At 38.2% G+C, this 16,818-nt stretch overlaps 1 protein-coding gene across 1 annotated transcript in view; it reads left to right on the top strand.

Annotated features, from left to right (window-relative positions):
• LOC143150677 (uncharacterized) overlaps positions 1 to 16,818 on the top strand; it is a 28,117-nt gene that overhangs the window by 1,083 nt on the left and 10,216 nt on the right. The gene's annotated exons all lie outside the window — the stretch shown is intronic.

Genomic DNA, 16,818 nt, shown 5'->3' with positions numbered 1-16,818 from the left:
AATTTGTACGCATATATAAAATATGTATATCAGACGTTCCGTAACGTCGGAATAAATTCCCAAAATAATCGACTTTCTTTTCGGTCCGAAGGCTTTTACCATCGGAAAAAATTCCCGAAAAATCGAGTGTCTTTTCGGCCCGAAGGATTTCACCGTGAAACGATCGGGGGGATGCACTTTTCAATGGTAAAGGGTTAACAAACCTCGGCCCTTTAATGTGAACGCGAGGGCGACGAACGTGAACCGATCTCCGGTATCCTTGTCGAGGTCAGAAACAAATTCGATCTGGAATCGATAGCCCATTCACCCGACGAGGCACTGGTTGCAAATTCAATAGCCACTTTTGCCAGTGCGAGTATAGGCCAGTGAGAGGCGCGACCCAGAAAACCGGTGTCGGTTCTGCTAGAACAAACGGCTACCTGATACCGAATCGGCCAAGGAAAGTCTGACCATAGCACTCTCTTCCTTCACCGATCGATTCCCTGGACTTACCTTTCTCCATCGGTAATCGTAGGAGGTATCTAGACCGCGATCGGATCTGCCATTTTCTGCGCTGTCATCGTGGAAACTGATCTTCCTCTGGAAAATATTTCATTTTTCTTTCAACGACAGCAATGAACTAAAATCGATTTAATATCCGATTTAACATTGAACGTTTTCGGTAGCTACGAACATCTTTGGAAAGATTCGACGATATGTAGAAATTATGTGAAATCAATGTTTTCGAAAAGATTAAAATAAAGTCTCTAGAGGATTTTGAAACGATTTATTCGATTTATCGTGATTTATCGACGAGCAATCTCTGTTACGGGTTTTGTATAAATTATTCGTTGATGTTAATTTTTGTGTATTGTATTTTTCATGAAGACTTGTCGGTACTGAATATGATCGATATTAAAATGAATGTTTTGTACAGGTTTTGTAATTGTTTTTGTAAAAGGAATTATATAGAAAGAACAAAAATAATCGAGGGATTGTATGTATTATAGAAACGAAAGGAAAAGATCTTAACAAATCGATAGATGTTCCGGGATTGTGTTAAGCTATTCGTATTTTAATTTTTTTATGCTATATCTGTCTCAAAATACTAATTTTTTAAACGAAATGTAGGTTATATCAATAGACATATTACGATAAGGTTTCAAGATAGCAATTTGACGTTGCTTTCGATACTAATGCACGTAAATTTTTCTAACATTTGAATTTGTATATATTTGTCCTTATTATGGTGAATAAAGTCGTTGAATAAAAATAGAAAGAAAAATATCATTGCACCCTTCAAACGAAACATCTGTCAAACAAGCTCGAACGAACGGAACAAATTGCAATTAATCATCGGCAGTTGATGCAACTTTGTACGTGTACATAAAAAAAGAAAAACAAAGAATGCGTCGTAAATTATATTAGTTTGCTTTCGATAAAAATGATCGATTACGGTAACCTACGCAACGATGTAATGGTACATGTTGTCAATTCTCGTTGCAGTGGCAGATATAATTAAAAAATAAGAACGATATCCATCATGAGAGATGTTCGTTGATGAATTAAACTTAACTACTCTGATCATCTCTCGGAGGACCGTTCGTTCGAACGGTTTAATATATTTTTTACTCGTTCCGGTACACTCTTGAAACTGAAAAAATTGATATCGACAATTCTCAATTAATTTCACTGTATTATCGTATCGCATCAATTCCGAACTATAGGTTTCTGCATTGAATGGTAATGAACGTTGCATTACACGTGTCAGGGAAGATCTTAAAATGGTTATTGCCTTTTGTAGCGACCGCGATGAAGGATTCTTAACCGTATTGAAATAGTTTCTCGGCGTATATAGTTTCGAGTCTAATGAGAAATTATTGCATCGCAGTGAATAACAATCGTGCGAACGGCGGACAGCTAAAACGTTCAGTTTTATAAGAATAAAAGGGGCAACGTTGAACGTAAACGAAAGGCTAAGCGCCGAGGATCTAATCCTGTGATCTTAATATACGCAAGATGGCTGATCGTTATGTTCCATGGTCGCGGATTATTAAGAAATCGCCGGAGAAAGGCGAAATTATGACAAAAACTAAACTACCTTGGTTCGTTTATTCGTGATTATATTGAACGCACAAAAGATGGTATAAATAACACCGCTTGCTCTACGACTTCTTGGCTCTAATAACGGAAAAAAAAGGGTCGCAAAAAGGTAGATAAACCTGCGAGTGGAAAAAAATGTTCTTATTTTCCTTTTCCGTTAAGGTGTTCCAAACCGAGACATAAACATTGTTGCAGAACGCGTGGTATTAAATTATTGCACGAAGAAAGGTCTTTAACGTTGCACTGTATCTTTTCTCCAAACGCGAATTCTTATTTTACATTCTAAATTATCTTTAACAACATTATTTGCTACGCCCCCATTATCTCGGTCTTTGTAATAAATTATCCTATTTATAATATAGATAACTCCCCCTTCTCCCGATCAAGATGATCGCAATTGATAGTATACGAGCAATTCCCCGCCATTAAAACACACTTACTCCAGTTTAATACATAATCGTTTACAAAATTGAATTCCATGTAAGAAAATAACCGTGTCGTACGTTCAAAAAATTATATCCTTTTCGCAAAGTAACCCTATCTTGAAACACTAAGTTTCTAAGCAAAATATGGTTTACATTGATAAATATATTTTTACTTTTCGCAAAGTAAACATCCGTTTTTCCGTATTTATTGCCGCAAAGAAACACTCATACTACCTCGGTTATTAGTTACCTTTTCGTTGTTCGATCCAAGATTTCGTCTAATTATTTACATCGCAAAATTGACCGTTCTTCGTTCGCGACGGATAAATCGTACTTGTTACAATTCTATTTACTTTTACCAACAATCGATCGGCGATCGTTGCGCGTTCGCGAGAAAGGTGCAGGATTGCGAAATAATTTTGCCGCGCATTCGAGCGTGCAATGACGAAAATAAAACCTTCGAGGAAGGATTGGCAATGAGAACCGGATAAAAATCGATCGCAGGTGTTCGGAACGGTGCGAAATCGGAAAACAGCGTACGATTGCTGATTCACGACCACAATGTGCGCAAATCTGGGTTTCCTTTTCGTTGCATCGATCGCCCGGGAGAAAGGAGAAGGCCTTTCTAAAGCGATCGATGGTTGCTCGTTCGATGAAAATCGATCGCAAATGAACCCGGAAACGAAAATATATCACGCTGGTATAATATTGACACGCGAGGTTTTTACATCGGTATATGTTCCGTTACCTTTCTCCGTTGCTTCCGTCGATAGAAACTTCCTACGAAGTTCGAACAGGAGATTTAATTCATTGTAAACTTATTTTATCGGGTTTCACCTTTGAAATTCAGTCCTATTAAGAAAGAGACAATCTCTTTCTTAGTAATATTCTTACGTACGATTTTTCCGAGGTATCGTTTCTAATTATTGATAACTTTATTTGTATTCTCTTAATAAATTATCCGATATTTTCTTCATATTTTCGTTTAGCTTCTTAAAGCGTGGTTTTAGTCTTTATTTAAGGTGAGAGGAATTATTGCAAAAGTGAGGGAAAAGTAAGAAAGAAAGTAAGGAGAAACAAAGGAAAAAGTAAGGGCAATGGAAGGGTAAAGGAAGGAGAAAGCTACGAGAAAGTAAACAGAAAGTAAAGACATAGTAAGAAAAAAGTAAGGACAGAGTAAGCATAAGTCAGGACAAAGTAAGCACAAAGTAAGCACAAAGTAAACACAAACTAAACACAAAGTAAGCACAAATTAAGCACAAACTAAGCACAAAGTAAGTACAATGTAAACGCAAACTAAGCACAATGTAAGCACAAAGTAAACGCAAAGTAAGCACAAAGTAAGCATAAAGTAAGCACAAAGTAAGTGCAAAGTAAGTACAAAGTAAGCATAAAGTAAACGCAAACTAAACGCAAACTAAGCATAAAGTAAACACAAAGTGAATGCAAAGTAAGCACAGAGTGAGCACAAGTAAGCGCAAACTAAGGACAAAGAAAGAAGACCAAACAAGGATAAAATAAGCCTAAAAGCAAGGACTGTGCCTAGGAGAAGAATGTGTTCCATAGCGAGGTTCATGAATTATCGAACAAACAGATGTTACGATGGCAGGAACCGCTGCTGTTCTAACGCAAATTGATCATACGAGGAGATACTACTCGCGTAGAACGTACCTCTCCCCCCTCCCCTCCCCCTGCTTCTGTCGTAATTACCGATGAGGGTTTATTAATTGCTTGGCAATATGGCGCGAGCCTAATTAATCGGCCCGCGGCTCATTATAAATGACACGGCTTAATGTTCGGAGAACCTGGCATCGTGTCCCGTCCGATCGGATAGACCTGGTCGTTTTAATCGCGTCGATGTAAACGAGCCGTAATACCGCGTCACGAGTTCATTAAATCGGCCGTCGGCCGAGATACAAATCGTTTCGGTCGGTTTGCTCGGTTTAGACTGGACGAAGGAAATTCTAGAACGGCTCGTACGTAGAGAAAGATAATGTTCATCAATTTCTTTCTGCACGGTGTAATAAAGAAATTGATAGACCCCCGTGCTTGTGGCTGACTCGTGTTATTATATCGTAACTGTATAATTATTCTAACGGTCTTAGATATTGATAGTCATTATGTAAATACTCGATAGTAATACGCAGGATGAATACCATCTTGTGATAATAATTTATTTTCGTTTTAGTTTACTCGTTTGAACGATTACATCCTTTTACGTACCGGATAAAAAATAATACAAGTACGAAGAGGAGCGTGTAGAAAATTGACAAAAAATTGACGAAACGAGGCATAGTTAAATTTTAAAGTTTGCAACCTGTTTACTCTTAGTAGAAAATCTAACGAAAATTGTAAAAGCACGGGTTTGCAGAGGTTATCGATAACGTGTATTGCATATTCCGATTGTAGGTATATTATCGTGTTTTATGTAGCTTTTACGTTAGCATTGGAATTTCGTCGAGAGTTTAATAATGTCTAGAGTTAGATAAGTCACTTTCGTAGCTCTAGAATTTATTAGCTACGAAATTACTAGTTCGTTCAGAAAACAATAATTTTAAAGGTTAAATAGATTCGATCTTTCATCGATCTATCAATTGTATAGATTCTTAACCAGCAATCAGCAATCATAATAAAAGCGAACGTTTGAATCATTTACGACAATACTAAATCCCTTAACTGATTAATTTAATATAACCTGGATCGCTTTTACCGAGTCCCCCATGAAATTAATGGTTACCCGTCCCAACGAAGAAAACACCATCGAGAAGAGTCTCAACCCTCTAATTGCACGAATTTTATTTTATCGCTCGAAGAAGAAATTCTTTCGTACATATTTATACGTAAATGAATCGATTAATATCGAGGCAATGAGTGAGAAAAAATTATTGTTAAATTCGAGAGATTAATTTTCCCACTGTACCTCGTTAAATCGAACCACGAGAATATCTAGAAACATTATTTTCCACTTCGAGAGTCTTTAATTTCGCTACTCCATTGCACAAAGTTCGATCACACAATGGCTAATAAAAATGATCTTACAATTGGAGAAGTTTAATTTCATTGCTATATTTCGCGAAGTTGAATCACACAACGGCTGCAAAAATTATTCTCCAATCGGAGTGGCTGTAATTTCATCGCTATCTACATTTTCCCCGAATGAATTGCACAATGGGTATGAAAATGATTGCTCGATTCGAGAGGTTAATTTACGTAAGAAATTTCATTATCCGGTTGACACGAAACAAACTTCGTTAATCGTTCGATTATCGATGCAGCGATGTTACAAAATCGCTCAAGGTACCGGAGGAAAATTACCAGGCTGACTTTTCAGACCTTCCATAGATACGATTAATCGATACCCGTCCAGCGAGTGTCGGGGCCGTTTCAGGTCTTTGCGAAATGACATTTAATCGAATCTCGTTCTCATCGACGAAAAGGAACAGGGAACGAGCCAGCGACGGAAAAAGAAGCGATTTCGTAATTTGTTTCGTCGGTGCAAGCGCGTACTGGTCACGTCATTATCCGGTTACGCTTCCGTGCTTCCAGGAGCATTTTCACTTTTACGTTAAACGCAGCGCATTATCGAAAACGCTTACATTGAAATTATTACCCACCGGCCAGAAAAACAGCGTTAACGTTCGATTTCGAGTTTTTCACCCAACATTTTGCGGTTTCCGCGCCGTTGGAGCGATTCGTTGCCTTCCTTTGTGTCGAACGTTGCGGAAACTTCGGATTTACAGGAACGAATCGAAAAAAAAAACTGCTCCACGAAGCTGCGCGATGTCGAGTATTACGTAAAAACTTGGAGATTTCGAATATATATATCTCGAGGTTTTGCAACGAGTATAAATATTTCAATCCGGGGAAGATCGAGTTTAAGAAACTGGACATTTCTACGCACACTTCGCTTTATAATGCACATTCGAGAGTCTTTGGAATTTTGTGAAAATTTTGTGAAAACTTTGTGAAAACTTTTAGGGTATTAGAATTTCTTCTACGACGTGAATCTGTTGAAAAAATGTACCGAATTGTGCGTTCGATTTGTATCGTTCGTGATTAAGTCATCGAGTAGATTCAACAATTTTTTAAAAAGAATATATTGCAAAGATTTACCATTTTTGTTGTTGCCGAAAGAACGACTCACGCTTAATTGAAGTAGAAAGTATATGGAAGTATCAGTCGTGTCGATCTTCACGATTTATGAAAAGATGTGTTATCAGAAAATGTATATATTTTTACTTTCAATGGGCTACAAAATTATTTACCATTTCATTAATATTTAACGTCTGACACGTGAAACTAGTTCATGCACGATGCCATTGCAACTTTACACGAAATGGAAAAATATTACACGGCATTTGGTACCGACCACTCGAAAATGTGACCGTATAAGTCAAAGAATACTATATTTTCGAACATAATTATACCGGAAGAAACAGAGAAATAAAAGCGTCGGTTCGTAGACAAATATTACGTATCATTAGAGTCAACATCGACTTACAGTGTATTCATCGATGCATTATGAGAGGTTGCTACGTAATTCACGACAATTTGACATTTTCCAGCATACCAGCCTGCAGCAACAAATTGTGCAATTACTAAACACATCGTTTCAGCACGAAGAAGATGAAGTGGAAATTAAAGAATGTATCTACGTGTACAGGTTGCATCAAATCATGTGAGAATATTTTTGTGGAAAAATTTGTCGATCAACAAAAAAATAATAAAGTTTGTCCAAACATTTCTTCCGTTTGATACAGTAAACGAATTGTAGGTCAACCTTATTCCGAACCTTAGTCAGAATATCTTCAATATTTCTAATAGAATTCTAGGAAAATTTGTGCTTGAATTTTATAGTAGAAAACCAGAAAAATCATCGAAAACAAAAAGAAATGTTTCAATTATTACAATACATTTCTTTCCACGTTCGACATTCTTTCATATTTTTCAACATTCAAAGTTCCCTATATTTAAAGTTTTCTAAATTTATCCACGTCAATTTTCCAATTTTATCTTCGTTAAAAATTTTCCAAATATATCTAAAATCAAAATTTTCCATACTTTTCTACGTTTAAAATATTCGATATTTCGCTACGTTCAAGATTTATCACGTATTTACGTTCAAAATTTTGTATACTTCTCAATGTTCAACATTTCGTTTCTCGCTCCTTTTGGACTATAAGGTGCCTTCACTCCTACTCTAAAAATCACTGTTCTAAAGAATGCACGAACGTCGGCGGGATACTGGCTCGTTTCGAAGATGTATTTCTATCGGTGGTAGATCTAGAACGCGTCTGTAGATTCGGAAGGGCGGGTCCTCAATCGCATCGGCCGAAATGATAGGGATAGCACTCGAATGATTGCAAGAATGAAGGACGTGGGACACGCGATTGTTCGGAGAATACCGCATGATGTACAGTTGAATCCGTACCATCTGCAAAGGGTGCAACTACTTACTTGTAGCGATATCTTTCCACGAGTGGGAGATTACTATCTTCTGCCCACGTTTATTACAGATTCGTTATATCAGTCAGAATTTTCCATGCTCGATATTATTTACCAACTAATCTCAATTCAATAGATCACAATAATGAACAATAAATCTATATTGAATTTTCGCAATAACTATCAGTGGATCGAACAACAAATGACCATTCGATTGGATCAGTTTGTACAATTAGAGAACCAACTGGTGAATATGACAACTTTCAAACCCTTTGAATTGTGAAATTTATACATTATGTTCCAGTTCTGGATAACGTATTTGTATACTTATACACACGAAACGTGTGTAAATATATATTGTTCGCTACAAAATTATTCGAAAGAGTTCAGGCACAAGTTAAACGAGGTCATTTAAATTATTTCTAATATTAATCTATCAACCCTCTTTACTCTCCAAGTTACCTTTAATTTTCTCCCCAGATACCCTCGAAGTACCTGAAATCATCGCCTAATAATAATATATCTCAACTCTCGTTGCTCTCCTAGTTACCTTTAATTTTCTTCCCAGATACCCTCGAAGTACCTAAAATCGTCACGATATTCTTCCCGCAGAAGGACGTTGCAGTCTCAGTCCTTGGTATCATCAAGTATCCGAATAGACAAAAAATGTATCGTTTGGAAATCCGTAGCGCGGCGAGAATTTGAGCAAACGTAACGAATCGGTTCCCTCGTGGCTGAAAATTGCATAAAAACGATCTCGGACGCAAATCCGGCGTGGATTTCAGTTAATTACGCTTCAGCAAACACGACTCAATCCCTTTGCGAGTCGATCGGCCGTGAGTTTCAATCGCTGTCGCGCAAAAAACCGCTCGCAAGAAGAATCGGTTCCGTTATTACAGCGATTAAAGTATCTCGAGGCTCGTTGGACGGTTTCATTTCGTTCGAGGTAACGACAGAATCTCGATCGTTGATGCGGTCGCGACGACAAGGGTACAGGTGCTACGAATCGAATTATCCGCGATGAAAGGAATAAACCGTGAAACGCCAACACCGGGATCTACGAACGAGCAAGAAACGGTACGGTACGAGCGAGGAGGATATAAAAATTTCTCCGTGCCACCCCACCGTACCTCCCTCCCATCCCTAACCGTTTGGACGATCGTTTGAGCGCGCATTCGCGTTTTGTACCGCGCGTTGCAAACGGGACGAGAAACCGAGGCTTAAGTGGACGACGAAAAGAAACTGTATAATTGAGCGAGATATGCTTCCACCGGTGGCTAATTTAATTGGACGTGTCGTAAATGTCACTCGGGCTGCTTTTTCGAACGTGTCGTAACTTCTGGGATCGCTGAATGGTTTTAACGAACTAACGAGGAAAGGACCCGACCTGTGCACCTCCGATTCGAACGTTCTTTTGCAGGATGACTGATAGACGACAGCTCACCGTTGCGATGTGCGAAACATCGAGCGCAGATACTCGATGATCGCGTAGAAATAAATAATTCAAGCAGAACCGATTGTTTTGTCTTTCGTTCAAGCGAATACGGTATTCTTCGCTAACGAACAAAAGAATACCTTTTACCGTAGTTCCTCGATCACCGTTGGTTAATATTGTACAAGAGTGTGTTATTTTTAACTTCAACTCATCCAAGAGTGCATCGTTTCACTCCGGTACGATCAAGTTCAGCGAGTAATTATTCTATTTTGCATTCGCGTTACGTCGATAATAGGCTGATATACATATTGTATAATCTAAGATATGTAAATCGTATCTAAAATTATCTCGAAAATTATCGAGTATTTACTAGTTTAATATTCTACGAATGCTTTCAGGGATTTATATATTCCACCGTCTTGCAAAAGCGCGTTAAAATCGGAGGGCGGGGGGGCAATTTTGAATTTTTCCCTTTTGAGTCTTTGTGGAATAATAGGTTAAAAAATTATCCACCTTTTATTATCTTGATATGCATCGTGGGATATTTTCCAACGTATTAAAACAACGCGTTCAGTTTCCTTAGTTAAGTCGAAGGGAAAAAATACTGCGTTGCACTTCTTGGTACACTTCTGGAGTGCAATGTTGTTTAATTTGTTCCTTAAATATGCATAAAATGAAAAACTGTAGAAAAAGATTCAAGTCATTTTTAGATAGAAATTTAAAGAACTTTAAGGAAATTTAAGGAAACTTAACGAACCATTTTCTTCGGTGCTTAGGTATAGTAAAGTAGTATCTCGATAATTGTGGGAACACAGGGCTGATATATCCTGCAAGTATCGGGGTTCGTGTAACGATCGAGGTAACGAATCCAATGAGCAGCTCTACTTATACGATGTATTCTCGCTACCTACCAGTCTTAGGCCTAATGTATTCGATTATGATTACTATGTAACGAAGTCAGTGATGAATGATTATGATTAATGAATACCATCGATAATTGCAGCCAATGTAATTATCAGATACGATCAACCCGATAATTAATCACCAAGTGATTACATTTACGATTCGATTGAACTAATAAGTTAATTATAAAAATGGCAGGGAAAGAAGCTAATAAAAGCCGAGTCGTTCATTAAGAAATTGCAGACTATACATTACGATCACAGATTTACGACCACGAGCTATAAATATTACTGACGATTAAGACAGATTAATGGTTACCATTACCATAATTACTTTTAATAATCGGTTACAGAGCGAAGAATAATTATTTGTTGTCCAGTTCTGCGAGCTACAGTTACTCCTATCTGTTATTTTCACCTTCTATCGTATCTGTCGCTTGTAAGTACTATAAACGAGGTTCTCCTGTTACATTTATCGAGGTTACATCGTATATAAGTTTGGTCCGTTTCGTTTCGAATTCAAAACGAAAGTAACTGTCTGTAACCGAGTCAAAGTGGTTCATAATTTTCGGAATTGTCGTTAATTTTGTCGAGATTATAAAGTTTCTAGGATGTTGAGCACCAATCGCGTGACTTTCGAGAAACGTGTTCCTTACACAAGATGCAACAATTTTTCGCTTCGATCGATACCACCGATCCGTCGGAGTAAATACGGAACCACAACTCAGTTGGACAGGATGTCTGTCGAAACGCACGTAAGTTTGTGCAACTCCGAGCTGGTCCTGCTTATTAAAGATCCGCCTGCGATACGAGGCTGATTACGAAGCGTTGAGTTATTATCCTGTCTGTCGTAATCGGACATTCTTGTTAGTCGGAGAAAAAGGATCTGTTACGCTCGACGCCACTTGCGGCGAATTATATCTTTAATAAAGTGCGTACTCGCGTAACGTCGCTCAACTGTCTGGGTAATCGAAATGGCGGGCCCAACGAGAAATACTTTCTTATTGGATGATTTCGTTCGTATCAACGCGGGACCACGATGAAAAGTGCGAGCGTTGAGAAATTAAAAATAATCGTGTAGACGAATCGAACTAATGTATAAATTCAGAAACCACGTATTGAGATATTCGAAAAAATGAATCTTTGCGCTCGTTAACCTCGAGGGACAACCTGAGAAACGGGTACGGGGTACTTCCTTTGCACCGTTCTCGATTGCAACGCGTAGTTTTATACATTTTACGAATTTGGGATCATTTAAATATCGCTAATTTTGGATTTGCACTGATATGCTATTTTAGTTAGTAAAGTTTGTTACGTTGTGTGGAAACGGTTAATTTTGAACTTGTAGCCTTCTTCGACTCAATTAAGAAATAGAAACAAATTTCTGAGCAGATTGGAGTCAATTGCAACAAGCGAATTTAAATCTGATCTGAACCTACTGTATGCAGCGTGACCTATATTTATTTTTTAATTCTTCAGTAGCTAGTGACTTTACGTCTTGCACACATGAATGCTCTGTCAATGTTTGAGGACAATTTTACGTTATTGCACGACCCTCTTTTTTCATAGCATTTTAGAGTAGGTCGTGAAATTCTATTCTTTGGGCTCTGTGATTGAAAAATGGCGACACGTGTATTCACGCAAGAAGAGATCACTGATATAAATATTTATACGCGTTATATCGCGCAAATAAATACAAATATAGCGTATATATTTATATTTTTCAAAATCTCTCAAATATCCAACATTCCTCGAGAGTAAGGTGACAAAGTGTAAGAAATGAAACAAAGAATGAACGGTAAACACAGTGCGGTAATTTTTCGTAATTTTCTCGTTTTGCACTCAAGGTCGTCCAAGTTCGTTAAGTACTCAGGCTATAGGGAAACCGTGTTACAAGAATCTCGCGTTACAGGAGTGTCGTAATTTTTCCACCGTGTCACAACGAAATATTTTCCGAGTACCGTGTTACAAGAGGGTCGAGTGTATTATTACACGCGAACGTTGTTCCAATTTATCGTAGAATCGGGCGCGTTTACTAATTTCCTGGCAACTGGTCGGCAACCGTGTATAAATTGCTAGAGACCGTAATCAACGAAGATTTCGAATCAGCGTGGCAGAATAATCGCGTCGTGGCACAACGTTCTATGACACGATGTTATTACTCGAAAGGGAAACCGCAGGCGGACCTTGAAAAAAAAAAAAAACGGAAAAAAAAGAAAAGAAGAATAAAAGAGAAGCGGTAGCCTCCACGTGAAATTTCAACAATCGGGGAGAGGAACGAACCGTTGGACAGCCTGTAGTTTCGAACTGGTAACAAACTGCGATATCGTATCGTTTGTTACAGTTAGCCAACACTTGCTTCCCCTGGTAATCTACGTAACTTTATCACGACATCAAATTTTCACGTCGAGTGGATCGAATAGCCGTTATCAGTTGCGCCACCGCTCCGGTTCGATAGCCCGATTGCTGTCGATAGCCTGACTCGTCGAACGATCGTTAACTTTCGAATAACCAACATCGGTGATGATCATTCGCGATCATTTAGACTTTATTGTTCGAAGCTCCGATAAAGATGCTCGTACACAGAAAGGGAAGTTTAGAGTGAAATGACCTTGAACGCGTTGTACGATCTTTCTCGTTCAAATTTACCGCGCGTAGAGTAAATAATTTCTTCTTCCGTGAATTAGGAATGTACGAACAGGGAAGTCGAGGATCGAGCAACTTCATAGGCGTTCTACTTTTGTGTTTAATTCGTATCTGTCACGCGTAGAGTGTTCTTTTTCTTCTGTGAATCAGGAGTGCGCGAAAAGGGAAGTTGGAAACTAAACAACTTCATACGCGTTGTATAGTTTTTCCGTTCGTATCTGCCACGTGTAGAGTGTTTCTTTTCTTCTCTGAATCAGGAGTGCGCAAACAGGGAAGTCGAAAATTACATAACTTTGCGCGCGTTGTATACTTTTCCAATACGTGTCCGACGCGTATAAAGTGTCCCTTGTCTTCTGTAAAACAGCTGTTTGCAAATAGGGAGGTAGGGAATTAAATAACTTTGTACGCATTGTGCAATTTTCGGTTCGTGTCTGCCGCGAGTCGAGAGTCTTCTGTAAATCAGAATTGCGCTTCTCTACGATAGGTTGCTTGTAACAATTTTCTTATTCAATGAACAGACTCTTTGGAAAAAAAATGTTTGAATGGTTTTGTAACGTTGTTCGATGTGTATTAAGAATGTCTATATACACGTATATGTTTTCAATTTTGTCATTTTTGTCGAGTCGTTAGCATCTTTCAATTTTATTTTAAATAATCTGGGGCAATCTATCAAGAGGTATTTATACAAGATATTTTACAAAATATTTCTTTCGCGATGTCTTATTCAATGTTCTTTGCGTTATTATAACTTTCGTGAAAAATTGAGCTCGACTCGTTAAATATCGACATAAATAAGTAAATTATATTTTACTACTAACCAATTATACATATCATTATTATTATTATTATTATTATTAATACTACTACTATTATTATTATTCATCTTACGATGAATACTCGTATACGTCATCGATAAATGAAATGAATTTCTTCTACCGTTTAGTATTTTCTCGAGTTTCGATGAACTTCTCCATTGGTTGATCATCGTTACGTATTCAATCGCGTATTTATCGCGAACGCGGCTCAACCTCGGACAGTGAAACGAACCGCGACGAATTACGACGTTTTGACGAATTCAGGGAAACGTTTCGCAAAAATCACTTCGGGATACCGAAGCAATGGGCGCGAACTCGGTCGATCTCGATCCACCGCCGAATTTGCATAATCTCGGTATAATAACTCATATAATCGTAGGAAGTTCCAGCGGGTTCGGCCAATTATGGAACGCATTCGCATGCAGGCTCGCTCGCAGATCGTAGCGCGTTTGCGTCTTACGGCGCTCATTCTCCTATCTCTTCGAATATATCTATGCAGACTCTCCATGTTCCACGTACAAAGCTACACCCACACGTGCACGTGGATGCACCTACGCCCGCTGCATTATCGTACGCATTGCATGCATCTAAAGAAAAAGCAACACGGAAAGAAAGACAGAGAGAAAGAGAGAGAGAGAGAGAGAGAGAGAGAAAAAGAGGGGGGAAGCGAAAGAGAGAAATAGATCGTTATCGGGCTAAACAGGAAGGTAAATTTTGCACCGGCCACGGCTCGGTGATCTTTGTTCCGTGCTCGATATGGCACTTCTTGGAAGAATACTTTTTCCATTTCCTCATTTCGGCGAGGATTATCCGCGCCTCCAGATTACAGAGATCGCGACGCGGTATTTTGTAGAATTCGATATATTTGATCGCGGATTGACCAGTTCCTTCGAATGGTGCGCCATTCTGTGGGACTGTTGTATCGATGCCACGTGTATGATTTTTATCGATCGAATTTCTACGGTAGGAATTTTTATATCGGCTGTTGGTGCACGATCGATCGAGACAGGTGACTGGTTATCGGTAAAAAGGAGAACTGTATGTGTTTCGTGTTATCACAGGTGTGATAGAGAATTAGACCTATGCAATGGGGGAATGTAATGCGGAACTCGGAAAGTTTTGGAACCTTGTTGCCATTTCGGTGATAAGTGCAATGTTATCGGTTCTAAAATGGAATAAGCTCGTAGCGACATTAGTGGTTAGAATTGAAAGAAGTAGCTTCGGATGATATTCTATGCGCTACCTGTTCTATCAGTGTCGGATAGTGTTTTAATAATAGTTAGTTTTCAATTTAACGAAAAGTACAATATCTCTTTCTTTACCTTATAATATAGGACTAGAATAAGAAAGAGAAACAAAGGAGTAAAGAAAGTCTACTAAGAGTGAATTTTTTTAAATTGTTCAAATTTTTACATTTCTAGTCTTACGTTTCATTTAAATATTGAAAAATTTATATATTTTCACGCAAAAGGTCTATGTGTTTCAATATCTACGTTTGTTGTTATATCATAGGAGACTGGTCTAAGTTCGTAGACGATTAACTCGGTTAATCCACATCGAAGGATCGTTCTTAGTAAGTAATATCGATTACCAAGTTTCACCACGAGGGGGTTACTGCAAGCGTAGATATACAGGCATTACAATGGAAATTATTAAACCGAGGAGATAGAAGGGATCATAGTTCCTTCGATCTCCTCGTTTAGTTCTGTCGAGCAATTATCGAACAAAACGAGACAAAATTGGAGAAAAAGCGATGCAAACTTGAATCAAGAGAAAGATGATCGGTACTGTCGAAAGTACCGATCCGAAGTATCTATGCGTTTTTGTACACACCTCTATGGTCGAAATATTTTTCCCTGGAAGCTGACATACCAGAAGACGACAAGTGACCGTTTCGATCAGCTGCATGGTCAGTCACTTGCATATGCAACAAGTAGAGGTGACCGAAGCAAAGAACGAACGAGTTCGCAAACATCAAACATCAAAACTATCGCAAACTAAATTTGATACTAAAGATTCTACGACGGATGCGATACGAGAAATGGAGTATCTGTTTTACTAGCGTCGATGATCTTTCTGTTTTCTCAATGTATTTCATTTCGTTCAACAATGTAATTGCTCGGCAGAACTAAACTATGAGATTTAAGGAACTTTGATTTCTTCTATCTCCTTGAATTAGTAATCTCGATTGTAACGCGTGTAGAGAGAGATCGATGGAACTCTGATTCCATCTCTGCAATATACAAAACTTTTGTAACTATAAATGTATCGAACTTTAAATAATTGAATGAAACGTAAGAATAAGAATGTAAAATTCTGACGTATTTCATTAAATTTATTTCTGGTACTACGACTAATCCTCTTTACTCCCTTGCATCCTTCCATTTATTCGATTTTATATCACGAGGTTAACAAAGACTTATTAAATTTGCACTTGTCTCATCGAACATTCTTCCCCTATTGGTTTAGAATGGCGCTTGAAATCAATGGAACTTGAAATATTTAAAAATGAACACGGAACTAAGAATATTTATAGAATTATAGTTACTCTAACGAGTTACTCTAATTTCCAATTCCTATGCATTGTCGCAGGAAGCTTTGAGAGTGGATTGATCTTTGTTAAAATATTTTCTGAGGTCGATAGATTTGACAGAACCATAAACGAGGTACTAGGACTACTTACTACCTTTACCGACTTCGGTGGTTCGGTTGAATATAGTTCCCAGAATCACCGTTCTCAAACGAAGAGGTCGCTCCAAAACTACTGACATTTTACGAGGTCGGTATTTCAGGTCGTGTGACCCCAACTCCCTCGTAACTTGAACCGTCTATTCTATATCTAGTCTACGACAACTTCCATAAGGTGGTCAAGTGTATCCTACAACACGTCTGTGTCAAAGCTTGAGAGCAATATCGTCCGAGGGAAAGTTTACTTCCTTGCACGGATAAAGTCGATTGTACGAAGAATCTATTCTTCTGGAAAACGATTCGAGATCACCTTGTAACTGTTCATAGAATTACTCTCCGTTCTACTGTATCTCTCACAATGATTTAGATTTCAATACACA

The sequence above is a fragment of the Ptiloglossa arizonensis genome, chromosome 8, assembly GCF_051014685.1.
Source record: "Ptiloglossa arizonensis isolate GNS036 chromosome 8, iyPtiAriz1_principal, whole genome shotgun sequence".
In the NCBI taxonomy this organism is placed as follows: Eukaryota; Metazoa; Arthropoda; class Insecta; order Hymenoptera; family Colletidae; genus Ptiloglossa; species Ptiloglossa arizonensis.
Note: the sequence above shows the minus strand (reverse complement) of the source record. Positions and strands in the feature narration are given on the sequence as shown.